The sequence below is a fragment of the Pyrgilauda ruficollis genome, unplaced genomic scaffold (genome assembly GCF_017590135.1).
Source record: "Pyrgilauda ruficollis isolate IOZ18807 unplaced genomic scaffold, ASM1759013v1 scaffold57, whole genome shotgun sequence".
In the NCBI taxonomy this organism is placed as follows: Eukaryota; Metazoa; Chordata; class Aves; order Passeriformes; family Passeridae; genus Pyrgilauda; species Pyrgilauda ruficollis.
The window spans coordinates 5,078,168-5,100,333 of record NW_024527377.1 but is presented as its reverse complement, the minus strand read 5'-3'; positions in this window follow the sequence as shown (position 1 = coordinate 5,100,333).

Genomic DNA, 22,166 nt, shown 5'->3' with positions numbered 1-22,166 from the left:
CTTCCATATCCTATTCACAGCTTTTGGCTTGCTGGCTCTGAGCTCTTCTGTTTCTATTTGTTTTCCTTAAACGATCAATTAGTCAAATCGGAGTTAATGAAGCTTGCTTAGTCATCCAAGGTCTGTAAAACTTTGCCAGAAGTCAGCATCTTTGCAACCCTTGAAAATGAGGGAGCCTGGCATGACAGGCTTTGCTGACTGGCCTCTTCCATCATCTGAAATCCCATTTATCAGCTCATTTCAGGCATCTTTTGAAAAGCAGGAGAGATGAAGAGGGAAGACTTTGTCCTGTCAGGGTAGTTCATATCAGTTCCTTTGGAGTAAAGATTGAGAGACTTAATCATCTCAAGTAGAGATGACAGTGAAATATCAGACTCTCGAATCAGCAATGATCAAGGGGGATAGATTTAGAGTATGTCTGAGAAGTGCTCTTTGCTCTCTGTATGGCAATTTGGAATCAGGTTACATCCACAGGGATTTATCACACATCTGGGATAAAAACTGAAAGTGCTGCTTTGATCCAGAGGAGTTTGATGGCCTTCAACTCTTTCAGGGTTAAAAAACCCCCTTTTCCTGCTCAAAGCTCCAACTGCAGACCGAGTGAGAGGCGCTAGGGATGGCACATTTTGAAGGGAAAAGGAAAATGTGGTGTCCTGCATACAGCAGCTCTTGGTAGTTTTCAGCATGGAAAGGGATCTCCCAGGGGGGGAAGGAAATCCACACCTATTAGACTTCACAGACATGCAGCAATTAGTGTGCCAGCAAAGCTTAATTTCCTTGATAGAGTTATAAAAGCAGCACAGAAGAATCTTTTGACACACACACTCTCAGCTAAAGCAGAGCCTTCAGTATGCCTTGATATCCAAGCCAAAGTTATCATTAAACATTTTACCTCAGATTTTCATTTATATTATTAAAAAATTATAATAATAACTCAAACCAATTTTCTTGGAGGAAAATGGAGAATTAATTCCTCCAACCTCTATGAGTCTGTCTTCTCTCAGGTGCTGGTGACACGAACTCTTGGTATTTCATGTGGCACATGTGAGTGAACAATCAGTTCCCAGAATGAAAAGCATGGACTTCTGCAGGGGAATTAGGAACTCATGTCTCAGAGGGAAGGCTATGGCAGATTCCTATTTTTAGTGCATTATTCACAGAGATGTACAACCAAGACATGTATTACAGGATTCCACGCTCACATCCTCTCTCCTGGGGAGACAGAGTCTGACCTAAAGCTGGTGCAATGTGCCACCTCCTCCTTTCCATTCCACTCCCCGGTCTCTCCATGTCTCCATCTGTTTTCAGGCCATATAATTAACCACCTTTTGTAGTTTCTCCTCTTGCATAAATCCTTTTAAAACTGAAATGCATCTTAGGAAATCAATTAGCTGAAATAAATTAATGTTGTGACCTTACAGCTACCTTCTACATTTACTCCTACCTTTTCCACCTTTCTCCTAACTTCTCATGGGCCCAGTCTCTCACTCCTGCTGTGCAATCACTGATCTCCTGAAACAGTTTTAGAAATCCTGTACCCAGGCCAGGATGAAGTTGGATGTAGTCAAGGATTCGAATCCTTTTCAGTTCTGTGAGAAGGACAACCTTCCTACTCTGGAGACCTAAACAGATTTGAGGTCCATCCTCAGTGTCCAGCAGTTCAAATACTCCCAGGTGAGAAGTTAACCTGGTTTGGGGCCAGATTCCAAACCAGTACCAAGTACTAAATGAACAAGAAAATAATTTTACTTTCTAGTTCTGGGATTTTTTTTCTTCCACCTCAAGGAATAGTTAAGTACTTTGTGTTCTATGTCCTAAGGGCCAGTAAATTTCAACAAAAATAAAGTTGTTCTTTCCTTGTGGCTTGTTCTTTGTGACATAGAGTGCTAAAGCAGCTCCCTTCTAGGATTCTCTCTCCCTGACTGGGATCACCTGTGCACCATCTAAGGAGGCAGGGTTTTGGTGTAAAAACATTCCTCTTACCTCTTTTGTTAACCAGAGGCATGGTGATTACAGCTTAATCATAGGTTGTTAAATATATTAACTAATACCTGTAATGAACAGAAAATCAATGTACAATCTGCATTTTCAAGAAAAACAAGAGTCACTGTCAGCCCTGTGGTGATTCACATTAGAGGTTTCTTCTTCATCTTTTTTCTTCTTTTTCACCTTCTTTTTTGTTTCAGGAAAGAAAAAAAAAAACCACACAAGCACAAGCTTCCAGCTTTATACAAATATTAGGAACTACTCTTCCCATAGTAGGAAATTCATTGCTTGTATGTCATCTGTATGGGCTGTGCCATGCACAGATGGGTCAGGGCAGGCTGAATTTCTGAATTTAAGCTGATTTCACACACAAAGGACTATTTCACTGAAAGGGACTATAGCTCCTCATCCACTGGCTTTACACAGCAAGTGCCTCCTTCCAGCACATTTCCAACAAGTCTTTACTGCATGATCCATTTCTAGAAGCCCACGGCATTTCTTACAGCAGCTGTTCTCTAAAACCTGCAAAGGCCAAGCGATGATGAGGTATTACAGCCATTGTAAGGGACCTTGGGAAAACACAAATCAAGCCTTTCTCCAGTCCCCAGACACATATAACCATAAAACTGAGAAAACATTGTTAAACGTTACCCCGCCAACCATGAACACAAAGTTTAAAAAGTTGGGTTTTTTCTCAAGTCAGCTCCTTTAGATTCACTAGTTCTGACTTTTATTAATTTGTTTGTTATCCTGCAGCAGCTGGAAACATCATCATTAATGCATTTTCTGGGGCAGCAGTAACAGAAATAATTAACTGGGCAAAGCTGAGATCCAGTGGAGAGGAGAAGGAGAGCGGCTCATCCTGCTCAGCCCCCTCAGAGGCTGCAATCACAGCAGCAGGACCAAACTGCTTCTCCAGCTGCAGGTTTTTGCAGACCTTCTGAGAGGTTTGGGGAATGAAATGTGTTTTCTGAGAACTCACAATGAAATCATGCACAGGAGGGATCTTGTTACCCTGTCACCCGGTGTCACTCCAGCTTTGAAGACAGAGAACTTCTTCCTCCAGAACAACAGAATTTTTCTGATGCATCTTACGTTTAAAATGCCCTCCCTAATCACAGCTTCTCATAAGGATTAAACCTCCAAAATGCACACACAGTGCAATTGAAAACTGTCGAGCCAACAGTGCTCAAAATTCTGATACAAGCAAAGTGTGGAGCTGGCTAATAACAGATGACTTCTAACCTCTCACTGGGCCACAGCAAACAGCTGAAATGCAGGTGAACACGTTCCTGGCTTTTTCCCAGCTCACAGGACCCACCCCGCCCTCTCCCAACCCCAAAAAAGCACAGAAGGGAAGGAACCCAGAGCAGTGTCCCAGACTCCAGCCCGAGCAGAGCATGAGGAGCTGCAGCAGAGCCGGTGATGCTGCCCTGGTAGATTCAACCTGGTCCCAGGATTGGAACTTCTGTTAAAAAAAAAAATCTCAAAACCAGTTTGCAGCAAAGGTTCTTTGAGAAAGGAAATGTTTTTATTTTCTGGCACCTGGTCCCAGAATAGTTTTACTTGTTCTATGCAATTAAAAATCATTGCTGAACGTACCACGGAATGCAGATGAATGATAGAGGTTTTGTTCACAAGGATGAGAGGCTTTCTGGCATTGACATTATACTAAAAATAAAATCTTTAACCCCTATTTTCTCAGTACATTACCTTTGATTATTGTATTTTAACTTCTGAACTACAAGTCTGAATGAATTACCATCCCAGCACAGTGCCAGGCTCTAATCCAGATGCAATAACTCAGGCACAAGCTCTTCTGGGCTTTTCCTTCAGAGTTTTCCACTGAGCCCTCAGAGCTGTGGAGGGGTCTGCCTGAAGCTCAGTAACTCAGAATCCTGCCTGCACACAGGTTTTGTTATGATTATAGCTCCAATATTTTTATTTGTATCTATTCATTGTTCATGTCAAAAGTCCTTGAGTTCTGTCTTGGTTTTGAGATTTGTGATGAGGACTTTCAAATATGAAAAAGCCTCAGAAATGTAAAGACATTTCTAGAAATCTTGGCAGGCCCATTAAATCTGAGAAAGATAATTAGAATTTTATACTTACTTTTTCCTTTTCCTCCTCTTCACTGGATAAGGAAGAAAGGGGATGAAGGGAAAAGATTTTTATTTTTTTTTAGCTTCCTTTGAGGTAGCCAATGCAAGCATTTGTAGGGAAATTGAAAAGTTCACTTTAAACAGTTTGCTACAGCAACACTTTGCCTCTGTCATTTTCCATCAAGTCAGGACTCTGTAAATGCAAGCACATAAAATGCTTTAGTGAAGCTTTCAAAAGGGAGAAGGGGGTCCTGTGGTGAGAAACAAACAGTTTATGAAGCTGTTTGAAGTCTCACTGGAAAGCAGTGCTGCCTTTGCAGAGCTGAAAAGGATTTTGGAGTGCCTGCATTAGCAAGAGCCTCGTGTGGAAAACAGCTGAGTTTTCCGTGGGCAGAGACGAAATAAAACCCAGGGACACTCAGCCACTGGAGAGTGCAGGACAGGAAATGAAGGATGTTCTCAGGAGAGAGAATGCACAAGCACAGTGCTGGAGTGATGGAATATCTGCCACCTTTCAGATTCCACACGGCTAAACATGCAAGAATCCACACTGTGCATTTCCTCACCACACCTGGAAATTGTTATTGATGCCTGGCAAATGAGAAATCCAAACGTGCAAAGGGTGAGGGTTAGATTTTGTCAAAAGGGTAAAACCACAGCAGGGAACTGGAGGCATTCCCCCAAACCCTAAGCTCATTCCTGCTCCTGCACCAGTCAGTCATCTTGTGAGCTCTGATTTATTCTTATTAGAAAAACAAAACACAGCAAAAGAAGGCACAAACCAAGCATTCATCTCATATCGATCCAAATTCTTTCACTTAACTCATAATTTCAGTCCTTCAGAGAAAATGCATTTCTGTCCAGGCTTCAGTTAAATTGCTCCAAGAGACATATTCTAAACATATATTCTAAAAGTTGTCATGTGCCTCCGCCTCCTCTATTTGGAGAAAATGGAAAAAGCAAAAAAGCTAATGGAAGAGGAGCTGAGTATTTCAGAAATTTGTATTCTGCTTCTGCAAACCCAAGGGAATTCAACGATTCAGCTAAAAATGGGTAGCATTTGTTTTTGGTGTTCTTCATTTGCAAGTCTCTGGAATATTTTGAGCTTTAATCATTACCCTAAAAGGAGACACGTTCTGCATTGTGGATCACAGAAGCATCATTTGCACTTGGACAACAGCTTTTTATGCTGGAAATCTCTAATCAGGATCACCACCTAAAATATGTGTGTGTGCTCTTAGGTGAGTGGGAAATAGCACCATAATTCCAGGCTGGGGTATCCCTTAACAGCCACAGGTTTTATTTCCTGTATTATGTCAGGAAAGTAGAATTGAAAGGTGTTAAGAACATCTGGGACTGTATAAATAGAATTACAGGCTGGGGGGAGGCAAAGCCCCAGCACCATTAATGGAATTTCTTAAAGCAACCCATGTAGTAAATGTCTCCAGTATGCTGAGGATTCACAACTTTCTATGTGGAATTTTCCTCCTGTTTTTTTTTTTTTTTAATTACTCACATGCCTGAGTGGTTTCTTCATTGAATTTTTAATTTAGTGGATAACTCAAGTGTATAAAAATAGTAAATATTGATAGGTTAGTATGTAAAAACAGAGAGATAAGGAAAACAAGAATTTGGTTATTAAATCCTAAAGCAAGTAAGGCAAAAAAAAAAAAATCCTACAGGAACCTCCAAGCCCTGGTGGAGTTCTTGAAAAAAATAAAAATAAAAGTACAGACAAAGAGTAGTCTCATTCTTTGGATAATGTTAACTGAAACGTGATTCCCTGTTTGACTCTGAACATTTACTTGAAATAGCACATTAATTTCTCTAATGAAATAATGGAAAGAAATTGAAACAATATTACAGTTAATGACATTTTCTCCTGACTGTACTGGTACATTTCCTTATTTTCTGTGGGTTTTTTCATCCCTATAAAGAACACCAGTTTTCTGCAAAGTAAATCAAAACTGCCAGTTCCTTTGAGTAATGGGGAAAGGGAGATCCAACAGGGAGAAGAAGAATATCCTGATGGTACTTCATACTCAGTACTCAATACTCAATTCAAGGTTTACTGGAAGAGGATTTCCAGTGCTCCTCACTTACAGGAACTCCTCTAAGAGAGAAGAATTTATGGTGAGCAAGCTGATTTTATTGGAGTCTTTTCCAGTGCATTACACTGTAATGGAACCCTCGTTCATTTACAGACAAGCTCGTATCCTGGGCTCTGTTTCAAAGAGGGCTGTGCTTCCAATAATTAAATTGTGTACAGAAGGCAGTCACCTAAATTCCACACTGTTACTTTTATGCAAAACAAAATCCTATTGATTTCTTGCACATTCTCAGCCTTCTACTGGAGTAACACACATCCCATCAAGGGTATGAAACAGATTTTTCCATTAACTGGAAGTCTAAGCAAAGGTGCTTGATGTTTGAAGCTACAGTAAGTCCACGTATCAGAAGGACCAAGGAGAAAACAAAAACTGGGGCAGTTTGCTGCAGATCTTACACTTCCAGCCATAGAGTTTACTCAGTAATCCACTTGGGAGTTCACCCTGGAATATTTCTTTTACTCAGTCTATGCAATTCCCACAAAATACCAAGCAATTCTGACATTGCCATATATACATCTTCATTCTTTTTTTTTCTAGCATGGAAGTTCTAATGAGCTCTAGAGTTTCTTCCACCTCCTCTCTCTGTCCCCACATGTTATGCTGCCACTGCCACTGGAATGAGGTGCCACTACCTGAGTGGCCAGGTGAGGAAAGTTTGGGATGCTCTGGGTCTGGGAGAAATGAGCAGACTGCCTGCAGCAGCCCCCCAGGTGTCCAGGCCTGCAGCCCCTGGTGGCACCTGTCCCTCGAGTCTGGAGCCCACTCTGTCACCTGCCAGGGCAAGAAGCAGTGCAGGAAAGCCCAGCTGCTCTGCCTGCCCTGCAGAGGGTGAGCAGGATGGAGCTCGTTTGCACAGCAACGTCCACTCCAGTCAAGGGAAATATTTCAATTATTTGAAGTGGGCTGTAGATTGGAGTTATAATTGAGGCTTGGTTTCTCAGTGTTATTGCAACGTGAGAGCTGATCCATTGCAGCAATCAGCACAGTGCCCTCACTCACTGCAATTATTTAAAACTATTGAAAAGCAACACCCCATGGAAGCAATTTCTTTTCTCTTTTAGGGCATCATTTATTTGTAAATCACCCAGGGTGGGTCTTTGTATTGCAAACATCACAAATGAATTCTGCTTCTCATAAAACAGTCATCTGATACCTCTTCAAATTGGAAAATAAAGCTGTAACGTTATAAGAACTGCTCTAATTGACCCCTTCCTTTCACAAAACTCGCAAACAAATGTGAGCAGCAAAGAATAATGAAGTAAATTTTCTAAAACACATCTTTTTCTTCTAAGAAAAGCACAAGGTACTTGTTTTGTAGCACACAAATTCCAGGAGATGTTACACAAGCTTCACAAGAGATTATCTTTCTAGCCAGAGCTGCAATGCTACAAATTTGCCAAATCAGATTTCAGGCATTTCAAATGGAAAAACCTTGAGAGACTGTCTAGGTCTGTGCAGCAATTCAGATATGATGCCATGAACAGGTCAACTTTCCAATGAAGGAGATGGGGGCATTTGCTATATACAGACACCCAAATCTGACTGAGGCAGCGCATTAAGGCACGTGATCCTTTACAGGAACATTTAAGAATGAAGACAGTTCATCTGCCATGAAATAACCTGTCAGCTGAGTTGGGTGAGACATGTCATCAGGGTCAAGAAAAGCAATTTTTTCCCCAATCTCAGGTTAAAACACAGGAAGCGGAGTTTTCTTTTTTGTTTTGGGTTTGTTCTGATTTTTTTTCTGCTTTTTTAAGGGCAGCTATAAAAAGTCTAGACATGCGTAGCCTCCCTGGAATACCTGATGATAGAGCAAGGACTGGATGTGCAATCCTATGTTTGACTCTGTCTTTGAAAAAAAGTTGTTTTTTCTTCCTCGTGGGCTGATTAGAGTGATACCAGCATACTTCAAATCCAATCTGTGCCATCAGCGTCAGCAGAAAGATTTGTTTACCTTATCAAATTCTATTTAGGCCACCCAGAAGTGACTCGACGACAATGCACAAATATATTCAGAGGGAGAAGATATCAAGTGGTAAACGACTATTCAGTATATTATAAAAACACAATAACAACCACTGGATGAAAGATAAAGCCTGACTCATGCAAATTAAAGTATGGTACTAATTATTTAATGACTGCAAGGGAAACTGCTGCCATAGGCTGGCTTGGGTCTTTGTCACTTTCGTGGAGATAAACAAGGACTGATTGGACCCACATCCTGCAGCAATTTCTCAGGAGGAGCTGTTGCTGCCTTGGGGCAAGAACATGGGTTTGTGCCACCTGCCTCATTTCCCTCCCAGCCCTCCTCTCTGTCTCAAAACAGCACAGAAAGCTGCAGGACTCCCAGAAATGGTAATGGCCAGCAGAATGCACAAGCTCATCACAGCATGTGTGCTCACCTCAGAATCCACCAAATCTGGAACACTGGAATAAGATCAGTGCTAGCCCCTTTGAACTCTGTAGCCAGCAGGATTTGATAACCAACAGGAAAAAGATTAGGAAGTGGGAAGAATGCTTCCCAGCTGTTGCATGATGCTTTTAGACAGGGGCAGCTGCAAGTCAAGGCTGGAGAATCAGTGCCCTTTGATTGCCTCTGGGCCTGAGGTAGCAACAAGAGAAAGATGAATGTCAGGATTTGAGCTTGATCTTACACCTCCTGTTCATCTCTGTAAACAAAGATCAGAGGGGTGAGTGGAAAGAGTCTCCTCACACTTTGCCCAGCCCTGCTCGAAGCATGCTCTGCTGTGGTGGAAGTGCTGAACAGTTTGTATGCAGAACCTGCATCTTCTGGCCAAAGAGGGCAGAGAGTGAGGACTCTGCTGCTCATGACCTCTCTGAGGGTACCTGGCTGCAATGTGCAGTGACAGTTCAGACACAAAGATGGGTTTCAGCAGTTCCAACTCCACCTCTTCCACTGTTCGTGACCAGATAATCCCACGGGTGGCTGCACTCCTCAACTCTCCCCGTTGACCTTCATTTGACATGCCCAGACACTTACAGATCCTTTCATAGCAATCACTATAAATCCATCCCAATGGGAAAAAGGAGGAATAAATCAGGTAGCTTCATCTCTTCCCATTCAAATATTCATTTGCATTATATATAGATAATGAGATACCAGAGACTTCTTTCCTCTTCTCGCTGTGCACACTGTCCTGTCAGAATTAATGCTGCTCCAGCTCTTCATTGATTGCATTGAATCTAAAGATCAACATTGCTCTTTTTAGTCTCCACTCTCCAGGGTGAAGACCTGAATATAGAAAATGAAAGAATCACTAGTCATAACCTTAGAATGAGATTAATTTCACCTGTACTTAAAGTACTGAGAAATCTTTTGTAATGCTGGGAGTGAAATCTCTGGTCCTGATGAGACACTGGGCGAAAGCAGAGCTCGAAATGTTCTGTCTGCTTCAGTGTCTTGAGACTGGACACTCTGCTGTGCAAAGCAAATGCTGGGCTAAACCAAAGTTAAAAAAATAAAAATAAAAACTAAGAAAAAGGAAAAACCCCTGTGCTTTGAAACCCAAAGAATAGCATTGCAAGCAGCCTTCAAATTTCCAGGCAGTGTCAAGAGTTGAGCCAGTGTAAAGCACAACTGAGCTCACCCTAATCACTAGTCCCATCTTGGCACCCCGAGGAGTAGCAGATTTTGAAATCTTCGAAATATTTGATCCATGTGGAACAAATGGAATTGAAAGTCAATCCCTGAACAGAAAAAAAAAAAAAACACCACAAACCCCTAAAAGTGATGGGTGAGGTTATTGAGCCAGCCTCTTACATCAGGGAAAACAGACAGAGAGAAAATAGATCAGGTCAAATATTGTACACCTGGAAATCTCTCTTGATATCATGACTGTGTGCAGCCTATTCAGATCCAGTCATGTGGCAGTGGGCAGTTTGTCTATTTAACATCCTCTAATCCCAATTTTTATTCTGCCTCCACCCCCTTTACCCTGCTGGTTCTTAACAGCAGTGGTTTTACCTCTTTCAAAATGCAGCCCTCTTCCATCTCATGCTCCCTGTTTCAAAGCCTTACCTGGCTTCCAGCCACAATATTCCACTGGTAACAGAGAGAGGTAGGTGAAACTCCTTCCTGGTGTCATTTCTGATGCAGGAGATGTTAAATTGTGCTTTCAAGAACTGTGTGTATTGGTAAAGAGTTACACAAGCACCAGCCCAGAGGAAGCTGACACGGGATACTCAGGTGCAGAACTAAATTCATTTTGAAGAGACTGAGCAAGTATTTCAGGGAAGAGTTTTATGAATTTGCACAGGGTCTACAAAGGCTGTGAAGATTTGCAGTGAAATTCAGTTTGAAAATAATGAACAGAAATACCATCCCTACCTAAAGTGTTCTCCAAAAGCCCCTTACCCAACACTTCTTCCTGATTGTCTCCTGATTGCCGCAGAAAACATCCTTTATAAAAACCACATAAATGAACAAAACCCATGACCTGCAGAGATTAGGGATTACTTTTTTTAGGCCTTGCAACCCTCCACATTCAGTATATGAAAAAATAACGTTGCTTGCAATGACTCTGCTGCTGCTCATGGAAAACATCTTTCCTGATCACTGACATGGCAGATCTGCAGCTGACATCTGCTCAGCAGTTTGAGATTGCTTTGCTGACACATAAAATTGAGTTTCACTGTGAAATCAAGATGATATCATTGGCTATTATTATAAGTTGTTAAAGCCCATGGTAATATTTTTCTGTCTTTTTCAATCAAATTGTTATCTTTTTGCTCTCCTCTCTCCCTCCCAGTCACTAGCTCTGATTTTATCTTCTCCACAAAACACTCATAGAAAAACTATTTCCGTTGTGTTTTTAAACTGCTGTGTCTTTCAATAAAACTAATTAACATCTTGAAGTAAATCAGTTCCCTGGGTCTCCTTAGATTTCTAATGAAGCTGACCTATGCACAACAGGGTCTTCACTTAGATTGAATGTGCTCATTAGTACCTCCTAATAAATGAGACTACTGGGTGGTGCTGCTCATCCCACCTCCCAGAAAGTGCTGCAGGAGGGGAGGGTGGAATTGGGACAGCTATTTGATTTAAGCATGCCCCATACCTGTGCTCTTTTTCACGATTCAGCAACAATTAAAAAGCTGAGAAAAGACTGAGGAAAAATAATTGAGAGGCTCAGCTCTCCAGGAGGTTCCTGTAAAAAACTGGGCTGAACTAGAGAGGGCTCATGAGCAGCAAGGAGCCCCCCTGCACCCCTGAGCCCCAAGGACACACAGGCCTTGAGGATGCTGGGTTTTACCCTCAAAGCTGAGGTGTCACAGGCCAGCGTCTCTGATGGAGCAGAGAAGCAGCTGAGAGGGGAGCTGTTCTTCCATCACACCTCCTCCAGGCCCTGTGTAGCCCATCATCATCACACTGAAACTCCAAGGGTAGCAAACTGAGTTGCCTGTCAGTCACAAAGCCAGAGTTCAAACCTTTCAGACATCCCCAAAAAGAGAGGAGAAGTTGATGAGGCAAGATTCCTCATCCTTAGCTGCTCTTCAGCACAGTCACTACAGTCAGAGCTCAGTAAAGAAAATGCCCCTGTGCAGCATTTCCAAAGGTGATAATCTTTTGCTTCTGCTGATAACCCTGAGGTTACTTCCCAAATTAATGCAATGCTATTAGCATCAGAAACACTCAAAGCATTCCCAGGTGAGGCAGGGGTGTGGGGACCCCTCAAGCCTCAGCAGAGAGGTTTGCTGGGTGGAAAGGTGAAGGTCGGAGCTGGCTCAACAGCACAGCGAAGGAAACCCAAGGACAGTCTCATCACTTACCTGTCCTGTAAGATTTGTGTGGATCCAGAGAAAGCACTAGCAGGGCTAACACCTAGGGTCTGTTCAGAAGAGGGACAAGGAACATTTCTGAATACTTTTAAAAGGTGAAGAATAAAATAAACAAACAAACAAATGCCCTAAATCAAACAACTAAAAAAAAAAAACAAAACTCAAAACCAAAACAAACCAAACAAACTTAACCCAACAAAACCCCACTAGCTTCTTTCATTCCTTGTTAGCCTTTTTACTACTCCCTCTGTTTGGGCCTGTTCACAGCTGGATTTCTTGTTTCTACAGGCTGTCCAGCTCAAAGAAGACCCCTACAAAAGATCTCATCTGTAAACCCTCATTTGATGAAAAAGAATATCTGTCTTTCCTGTCTAAATGCCAGGAGCAGCACTTCTTCCTCCTGAGAGCTCCACATACAATCCTGATTAAATTAAACCAGAAAAATGCTCCCTCATTCCTTTTTAAAGCAGCAGATTACCCATAATCCCCTCCCTAGGAATTCAAATTTTCTTTCCCTTAGAAAAAGGCTCTGTCAAGTCACATCTGAAAAGAGACCACTTACAGATCTGCCATTCAGGATTAGAAAGTAAATAAAAGTAAACTCCTGGTGAAAGTGTTTCCTTTCATTCCCCAGTGATGAAAATGCCTGCAACCAGATGGGGACCCAGTTGCAAAACTACATTTCCCAAGTTGCCACAGGTTCCCAGATCAAATTTCCACACTCAATTTTCTTCTGTAAGAGGCTTTGTGGTAAACTAAAGCTGTTTACAGATGATTTGGGAGGGTGATGATGCCATTTTTGTAGGTTGTTATTATTCCTTAGATGAGTAAAAGATCACTACACTAAAGAGTTGCAGCTTTTTTCTTGAGTTGATAATTTAGTACCTATTTCTTGAGTGGATAACTGAGCCTTTTATTCTCACAGTTTCTAACTTTCCTTTGGAAGAAGGTAATATTAAGATAAAGCTTTAGGTTAGCATGACCAAAATTTTCAATTGTTCAGAAGAGAGTTTGAAATGTAGCAAAATACACAGTTATGAAGGAGCCAAGCAGCAAAACTTGCATTCCAAGGAGAAAAATCTCCGAGCTGTTTACAAACAAGGGGGTGTGCTTCTCTTGCCTCAGGCTGCTGATCAAATTATGGTCTGGGTTAGCTGAGGATTCAGAGGCTGTGCATTTGTCAGAGTCCGCTTGTAAATATACTTAACGTTTGAAAAAACCTTGCAGATTCATTAAGTTCTCTAATAAAAGGAGGAAGAAAGTGAAACTAAATAGAAAAGCTCTTAATTAACATCACAGTATTGTCTTTTCCATAAGGTATGCAAAGGAGCTTGTTTGTTTTCCAGTCCCAGTAATGTTTACATTATGCCCACTATATATATATATTTATTTTTTTTTATTATCATTTTTTTTTCCTCCAGGAGAGTGAACGTGAAGATTTCTTTCTGAATAATGCCTGAGTCATATGTGTTTGAATTTGGTGCATAAAAGGGGAAGAAAAAGGCATTTAAAGACTTTGGGACTAGGCATATGCTTTCAAAGATACTTTGGTGCTCACAGAATCAAATATTAATATGCTGAGATTTAGGTCCTAAATATTGAGGCAGATGATATCTTGAAATCATACTGCTTAGCTTGCTGGCTTAAAATGCAAAAGTCTCTTTTTGTACCAGAGAGAGATATTTATTCTTACAATTGATTAGAAAAAATGTAAGCACACAATTAGAGTTCATTTTCACCGAAGGCTTCAGAACAGCAATCTACCTCCTATGTTCCTTATTGTTTAACAAGGCACCTGCTGGGAGTTTTTATGTGTGGAGGTTAGGTATATTTAGAAGTATATTCTGATTTAAATACATGTTATTTTGATGTGACCTACTCAATTATAAATGCAGAACTCTGGTATAAAAACACAGCTCCTCCTAAAGAACTAATATCTAGGCTTTAATTTAACTATTAAGCACTTCCAAATATACACACTAAATTAAAGCATTAGGGAAACCTCTTGTGGAGTGCAAACAAGGATCCTCCACATTTCTCACCCCAAATGCTTCTTTCTGTCTTTGAAACTTAGTTCTCCATGTAACAAAACAAGTTTTTTAGTGCTGCTGGGTTTATGGATCCAAAGGGCGCTAATTGCCAGGATGTTTAAATATCCCTCTGCAGTGCTGGAGGATGCTGTTGCCTCTAAACCCCTTGCTCCTCTGCTTCTGTAGAAGTGGGAGCTCCAAAGGGTCTCCAAGAAGTGGCAGGCACAGAGCAGGGATTTGTGTGCACGTGGAGCCAGAGCAGTGCACGGGCATATGCTGTCAGAAATGAGTGCTAATTGCCCTGGCATCGACAGGCCAATAAAGCTGATTGGTTTTTAATTCCTTGGCGCTGGGATTCCAGCTGCAGGCAGCACAAACACAGCCACGTTTTGCAGGTATTGCTGGGGCTGCTCAGCTGTGCTGGTGGCTCAGTCCCACGCAGAGATTTCTGCTGGAGCTGCCCAGGTCACTCTGCCCTCTGTCCTTACCTTGATGCCTTTTTGGGCTACATAAAAACAGAGGGCAGACAAAATTAAGGGAATGAAAAGCAGTTCTATTTGTTGAAGGGCCTTCAGGTATATTTAGGGCACACGTAGCCCCCCCAGGGCTACATCCAAAAATGGATGATAGGTTGTGGGTTTTCATACTTTTATAAGAAGTTTGGTCCATTGTTTGTAAGTTCCAAATTTGAAGATTTGGGATTAATCTTCCAATTACAGCTTCAGGTAATGAAGTAATCTACCCCCCAAGCTTGCTCCACACCAGCTCACTTTTGTTTACATTTCTTGAGACCTGAGACAGTGAGGTGTCCCTGATTCCCAGGCCTGGAGAAGAATTGTTTTCTCTGACCAAAATGGGAAAGCAGTATCTAACACTCTTTATGGAGTTTAGAACTATACTCTAAAGAATTGCAGGGTTACAAATATATGAAAAATGTAAAAGCTAAAATCCTAAGGCATCAATCTCCCTGCCAGCTCCCAGCCATCCTAGCACGCTGCTGATTTCTCAGGGATTTGGGCTCTTGTGGAGAGCAGCGCAGAAAACTGGGCCTCATTTCTTCTTCTCTGCCTCTCTCAGGCTTTGCTTATCCCTCCAGCTTATGGTGTTTCCAACCAAGTTTTTGTTGCAGTAGTTGGTGGGTAAAATTTATGGTGAAATACATCTGTATTGTCTGTATCATCGTGTATCTACAATTAACACCTGCTTGCAAGGGTTCGCTTAACTCTGAGTTATTATAAAATCGACTTACTCTGAGTCTGATTAACTCTGGAAAAAGAGTTGTAGAGTCATTTTAAGGCATTTGGAAATATCTTCAGGAAACTAAAAGTGATCTGTTCATCTGCACATTGAAACCTTGATGGGTGTTCTAAAAAATTAAACACCATTTATTAACTGGGGGTTTTCTTTCTTTCCCCTTTCCTTTCCTTTCTCCAATCTGCTGACTGGGTGACTGATGTCATTTACATTTCTCAGTTGGAGATACACAAATTGTGATTATTTGTATTTTTTGAACAGAGTTTATAACCCAGGAGTGGGTAGCTGGATGTACAATGAGCAGAAGGAGCCAGGAGCTGTCATGACCAGGTAGATCCACCAGCTGAGCAGGTCTGGCTCTGGCAGTTCTGAGTGTTTTACTCACTTGTCTAAACCAGGAACATGGATTTTGCTTTTTCTTGAGATGCATTTCTACTCATATTGTATCTCATAAATGTCTCAGGTGTTTTAAACTGGTGACCTTCAGCCTTTGCTGGCTTGAGTGGAAATCTGCTGAAAGCTTCCTGAAGGGTACATGGACTGCTGTAGTGTGACTTGAGGCCCAAGGGACAATGGACATGATCCTACTCATTCACTGCTGGCATGCCTTCAGAATCACAGCAGGGACTCCAAAGAGTCACCAGAGAAGGTACAAACACAGGAGAGATATAATACTAATACTGCAGGAGAGTTATTTAGGGTGCTTGGCATTTGGAAGGCATTGGCACTTATAAAACCAAGTCACACAAGGAATCTTGTGGAATCTTGTGGAATCTTGTGAGCCTCTTTTGGTCATTTCCAGGTGACCACACAAATTTTCCAATCTCTCTCCCCATCTTCTCTCACTGGCCAGAGATGGTGCTGCACTGTGTAGGTTTGAGAAGCAGTAAGTGGTATTTTCCTTAGAAATATGTTGCTTTTCATGGGAAGTTGAAGATTTACTGCATTAGCCAGAAAGCAAGTTCTATTGAAACAAAACCCAAAGAAATTTTCGGCTGTGGCAGCTGCATGCGTGGTTTTGTGTAACTGAAGTGAAAAGTCAAATGAGCAGATGTTCTGACCTGCTGCAATCTGCATGCACTGCAAACTGAATTGCCTGAGCATCACAGGAATATCTGAAACCTGTGTAGGATGGAAGGGAGGTGAGGCCACAGCAGCTGTAAAAGCTCTGTTTTGGCATTTGACCATCTTCTAAACATAAACAGCAAAATAACTCATCCCTCTCCAGGCTGTGTGAGTTAGCCTCAACTTAAGCCTTGTAGGTTTAAATTGGCTTTATAGCCAAATACACTCAGACTGAGGTCAGACAAGGTACTGGCAGGTTATGCAGGCAGGCTGAATCTTTTATTTTTATAAAACTCACTGGAATCCATTTGCAACAACACATGCCATGGAGTGCATCTGCCTGATCGTTCACCACTGATAATAGAGCTGGAGATAGCTCAGTGAGCCTCTTCATCATGGATTTCTATTTTCTTTTATAGTCTTAAATATTCTCTCTGCCTTTATCTTAGAAAACATATTGCACTTTAGTTTCTATTTCGCTGGGTTTTGAACACTGCTATTTTTAAGGGGCTATTACTTTTCCCCTTTGCTAAGTTCAGCATCTTATTCCTCAACAAGAAAAAGTAAAACTGAATAAACTAAACCCTTTTTTTTTGCTTTGTCATTCATATGACTTTGGAAAGCAGTAAGCTGCAGATACTTTTGAGTTTTGGGTTTTGTGTGTGTGAACCTGCAGTGAAAATCAACCACTTTCCTGTATTTGATTATATGATTTTGTTTTCTTGCATTGCTTACCCAGAAAAAGACACTTAAACATTTGCAGTCAGTAAATGTTGGCAAGCAGATACTGTGCTGTGATTTTCCCTACTTTTCACATTTTTTATTTTGGCATTACTTGAAAAGGGCATTCTTTTCTTACAGAGTGTATTAAATTGGGATATAACTTCTGTTTCCCTCTGCAGAATCCTATTCTAAACCTATTAATTTTGGGTACATCCTTATGCACACCAGCTATTGTTCCTGTGTCTTTATTTCATCACTAAGATTGGTCCATTTGATGAATTTATCTTCAGAGAAACTGAAAAATAAGATTACAGGGGCTCGATTCAGTTTGACAAGCAGCAGCAGATTTGCATTTGCTTTGCACTGATGTGCTGCTTTTCCCCACTCAGTAGTAGAACCACTCCTGAGCAAACTTCCCCCTGCTTTCTTTCACAGTCTGAGACAAACAGATGTTTGGCGAGATGTTTAGCATCTGAAATGATCAGTCTGCTCAGATCCTGGCATTTATTTACTTTATATTACTTGCGGGTTTGGGGGTTGGTTTGTTTTTGTTTTTTTCCAGTTGTGTTATGAAGAGAAAAACTTCAGAGTCCCATTGTGAGTTTCTCATCTCAAGCTGCAGCTCCTGCCCAACAATAGGGCAGTGAACAATGGCCCATCAGAGCTGCAGGAAGCAATTCAGGATTTGAATTGGGTAATGAAGAGCAAATGTACTCTCCTCACCACAACTACATGGAAGATGCTTTAAGATTTTATGACAAATCTTCTGCAACAGTCCAGCTGCAAGAGAAATGTCTTGTGGAAGAGCAGAAATAGAAAACCTTCATTCATCAGCAGTGTCTCTTTGATGGCTTCTTTCTTTCTTTCTCTTTTTTTCTTTTTTCAGATGTAATCAGATAAATGGATATATTCCACATGCCATGGTCAATGGTACATTTTCCTTTCCTTTTTACACCAGAATCATCATGTTTGTGTAGGTGAGCACTGGTCTGTCACACCAAATACCAAGAACATGGGCTTCTTTTCTTTCTTTCTTTATTTTTTTAGACTTCTTTATAAGATATACATCATATTTTGGTATTTGCAGAGTGAACAGTGTTTCCGGTTCAGACACTTGAGTTGCAGAGGCAGATTTCTCATCTTCCTTTGGCTTGGCATGCTGCAGTAGGTCTGTAATTTATTAAAGTTAGCATTATTAGTCTTTAGTGCTGGGGAATGTCCACATTGGTTAGGCCTGGGGGTGAAATCAATGCCATGCAGAACACTAAGCCTCATTTTTCTAATTCTGCAGCTAAACTGATGGGATGTTTAAAAGTGTGATGGATAAGTTGGGAAGTAAACCAAGGAGCAAGATCCCTCTGGTCTGTGAAAGGACTGGATAAAGGAAATGAAAATATGGCTGGAATATAGCAGCTAAAATAGTCCAGTAGTGATTGGTGTTCGTGTGCATACCTGGCATAGATTATTAACTCATTCAGAACCATTTGATAGATAAAGGACAGAATAATCAACAGGAAAATTCATGATCTGACATCTGAGAAACTGATTATGTGTCTGTGAATGACTGATGGCTTGTTTGGACCTGCTGGCTGGAATCTGGTGATGTCTTGGCCTAATTCACTGCTGAACATCTGAACTCATTACTCACTGAACTAATTCACCTGGCTGGTAAATTTGGACTTGAGCTGTGGCTGTTGGTGGGAACAGACCCAGGGAAACAAGGGCTGATGGATGAATGCTGGGGAGTGCTTTGCATTAATATTGGCTGAGGGGTAAAGAACTAATTATGGGAACAGGAGAAGCAATGAAAGGTTCTTGGGAAAGTTTGGGGAGGTGCAGCTGCAAAGCAAATTTGATCAAATCTTGGGTTGTTCTGCCCTGTAGTTCTGTGGTAGAGACAAAGAGTCATGCTTGAAGCACATCTGGGAAATTTATGTTTACTTGTCAGTCACAGAGTTACAAAAGTTGAGGAATGTAGATGCAGTTAAGTTACTTAAGGAATTAATGAGGCTGCTAGAATATCAGCCGTTGTATTTTTCTGGGTGGTGGGGAGAGAAAAAAGAATCTATATGATCTTCCATTATAGTTTCTGGTAGAAAGGTGTTTCTTTCAGCATAGGTGGAGAGAAAAACACTCTTTGGTTTTGGATAACAAAACAATTACTTCCCTTTCTGCTGCAAATCCTTCTGGTTTGAGGGAACAATATTTCCTAGAATGAAAGTAACAATGCTGGTTTGAAAAGTACATTATAAACCACAATAGCTTTCCCACTGCATTCTGGTTTATGTCTGTGCTATTGTATTTTAGTGTTTCTCTGAAATGAGCAAGCTGTGTCTTTTCCTTGTTGCAGTTTCCCAACGAGTGTATTGTGCCAGGTCACTAAATACAGCATATTTACAACTATTACTAACAAATCAAATTAAATTCTTTGGTTCTTGGCTTAATCAAGCCCTTCATATATGTTTTCAAAAAGCAGGAAGAGGTCTCAATTACATAACTATTCTTCCCTAGAATTCTATGAAAAAGCTCCTTTTTTTGAAACCTTGGTAGGAAAAAAAATAGCAAGACTGTTCTGAGCTTCTGTACAAGTTCCTTCTTGTTGTTCCTTGCTGTCACTCTGTATGGTTCATACATTTTTAGTAGTGGAACAAGAATATAAATCTCTAAATATGTGTTTTATTAGTATAGACAAATAAATAAATGAATTGCCCTAAAAATTGAAAGTGCCCCTTGGGATTCACTGAGCCATTCACACCCTGAGCTTGGCAGGCAATGATTTACCCGACCATTTATAACTTTTATTTGAAAAACAAGGGCAATTAAAAATAGTATGAGGCATTTTGGTAATGAATTATTCTGACCAGGATTGTAACTAGAATTTTATTTCAATGCCTAAATGAAATATCTCCCTGCATATCCAGTGAGTTTCATTATAGCTTCAGTTTTATTACCTCACTTTGAGAGATTTAATCCTTTTCTTGGAAATGCATTACTCTTCAGAAAGTACAAATAAAAATGAAATACAGCAATTTTTTCAGTGGGGGGTAAGGGGAGAAGAATAACAGGAGTGAAGGAATCAACTTTTATATTTAAGATGACTAAATTTTTATGGTATTATTTTATTGAGGTGCTCTTAGCATTGCAACAGCTTTTTGAAAACTCAGGAAGGGCAAAGTTTAGAGGCTTTGGTAGAGGCTGCAGACTTGGTGCTGTGGTACCCTATTGCAGTAAGGTAGAAAAATCATAAAGAAAGGCTTCAGAAAAATCAAGCTTGATCTCCTGGAACCAGTGTTGGCCTTGTCAAAGCTAGCACTTTGCAAGTTCCCACGTGAAAGCAATCCTTGTGGGAGCAGTTTGTTAACATAACAATCTATTATTCCCGGGTAAAAACAACTTGCACCTGTATAAACTGGCTTTACACCTTAGATAGAAACATGAAAACTATCTCTCACAAACAACTGTCCCTGCATGTAGACACTGAGAGTTTGAGTGTCCAATCAATATAGCAACTTGTTACTAACCAATAAAAGTAATTGGCAAGAAAACTGCTGACCAACTGGAGTCCCACACGAGGTCTGTAAAACTGCATAAAAAGGAGTTATTGAATAAAAGGACGGGTTTTTTTCCACCATGAAGAAGATGGAGTCTGTGTGATTTATTCCCAGTACCCCTTTCCCACATCAGGAGCTGTAGCAGCAGCTGTGGTGGGGTCCTTGGGGGGTCCAGGTGACCTGGATGCACAGCAGAGGAATTTTCTGTGGTCAAAAGAAAAGGGAGAGACTGAATTCCTTCTTCCCAACCAAGTCCCAGCACCTCACCTCAGCCACTGTGCTTTGGAGCCTCTTTGGATAAAGACCAAGAGCTGCTGGGATGAGGGAAAAGAGAGAATTGCAGAAGTTCCTTCCAGGGACTCTGCAGCAGTGGCACAGCCCAGGGTGTTCCTCTTTTATCCCCAGGTGCTGTGGAGGGGCTGAGCCCCTCCTGGAGCAGGGAGCAGAGCACTGACACTGAGACCCCAGGGCAGGGGTGTCACCCTGATTTTTTAAGATTTTTCTAAGCCTTCTGATGTTTACATTCTTATAGCAAACTTTCTCACGCACTTTCTGTAAACAGCGTATTGCTTTGCATTCTTTTATGGAGGAGGAGAAATTTGATGGACTGTTGGTTTGTCCAGTGTCATTGGAGAGGTGGCACTTTCACCCTCCAATCCACTGTCACCTTTGGAAATCTATAAATGTTGGAGTCAGAAAATGAACTTCTTTTTCTAAATGAGAGCAGCAGTGTGTTCGTGTCGTGTTGTTTTGTGTCCTGTAGTGACAGAGGGGGTCTGGTGCAGCTCCAGGGCTTTGAGATGGAAAAGAGCTGCCCAGGAGGAGAAGTCTTGCTGCAGGGGAGTGTTAATAGGTCCAGCATTTTCCTTCACATGAAAGTCACCGTTCAAATAATTTAATAATTTTTGAGTTTTAGTTAACCTGACAAGTGTTTCTCTTCACTCTTCCTTTCTTGCTCCAGTTTTCATCAGTGTCTTGGCACTTATAAATCCAACCTATTTTGTGTGTGAAGGGTAAAGATTAATGCTGCTGAGTAGGTTTATCTTTTTAACAGTGCTGTCACAGGCTGAAACATGTTACCCACAGTCTAAAACAAAATTGCATCGTAGATATTTTCTGTCTGAAAATGAATTTGCTCTTTTGAAATATAGATGGAAATAAAACTATTGTGTTGGTAGATAAAGATATATTTTTTAAAACCTGTTTTATTGCATTTGTGGAAACAAATGCAGCATGAGTCTTAAAATGTTACTCAAGAAGAGGAAAAGGGAAAGAGAAGAAAGAAAGAAAAATTAAAACCAAAGGTAAGGACTGAGATGGAAACAAAAAACAGGAGAGTGAAAAATTCTGGCAGTTAAACCCAGTGGTAGAATTTATATGCAAAAGGCACAAGGGAAGAATTGTAAAATTATTGGTGTTTAGCTGCTCTGTTTTGCTTTTTGAAGTCAAACAATTGACATGGAAAATGATGGGCAAAGTAAATTGATCTGTCTGCACACTAATGATGGAACTCATATGATAGATTCCTCTGAGAATAAAAAGAAA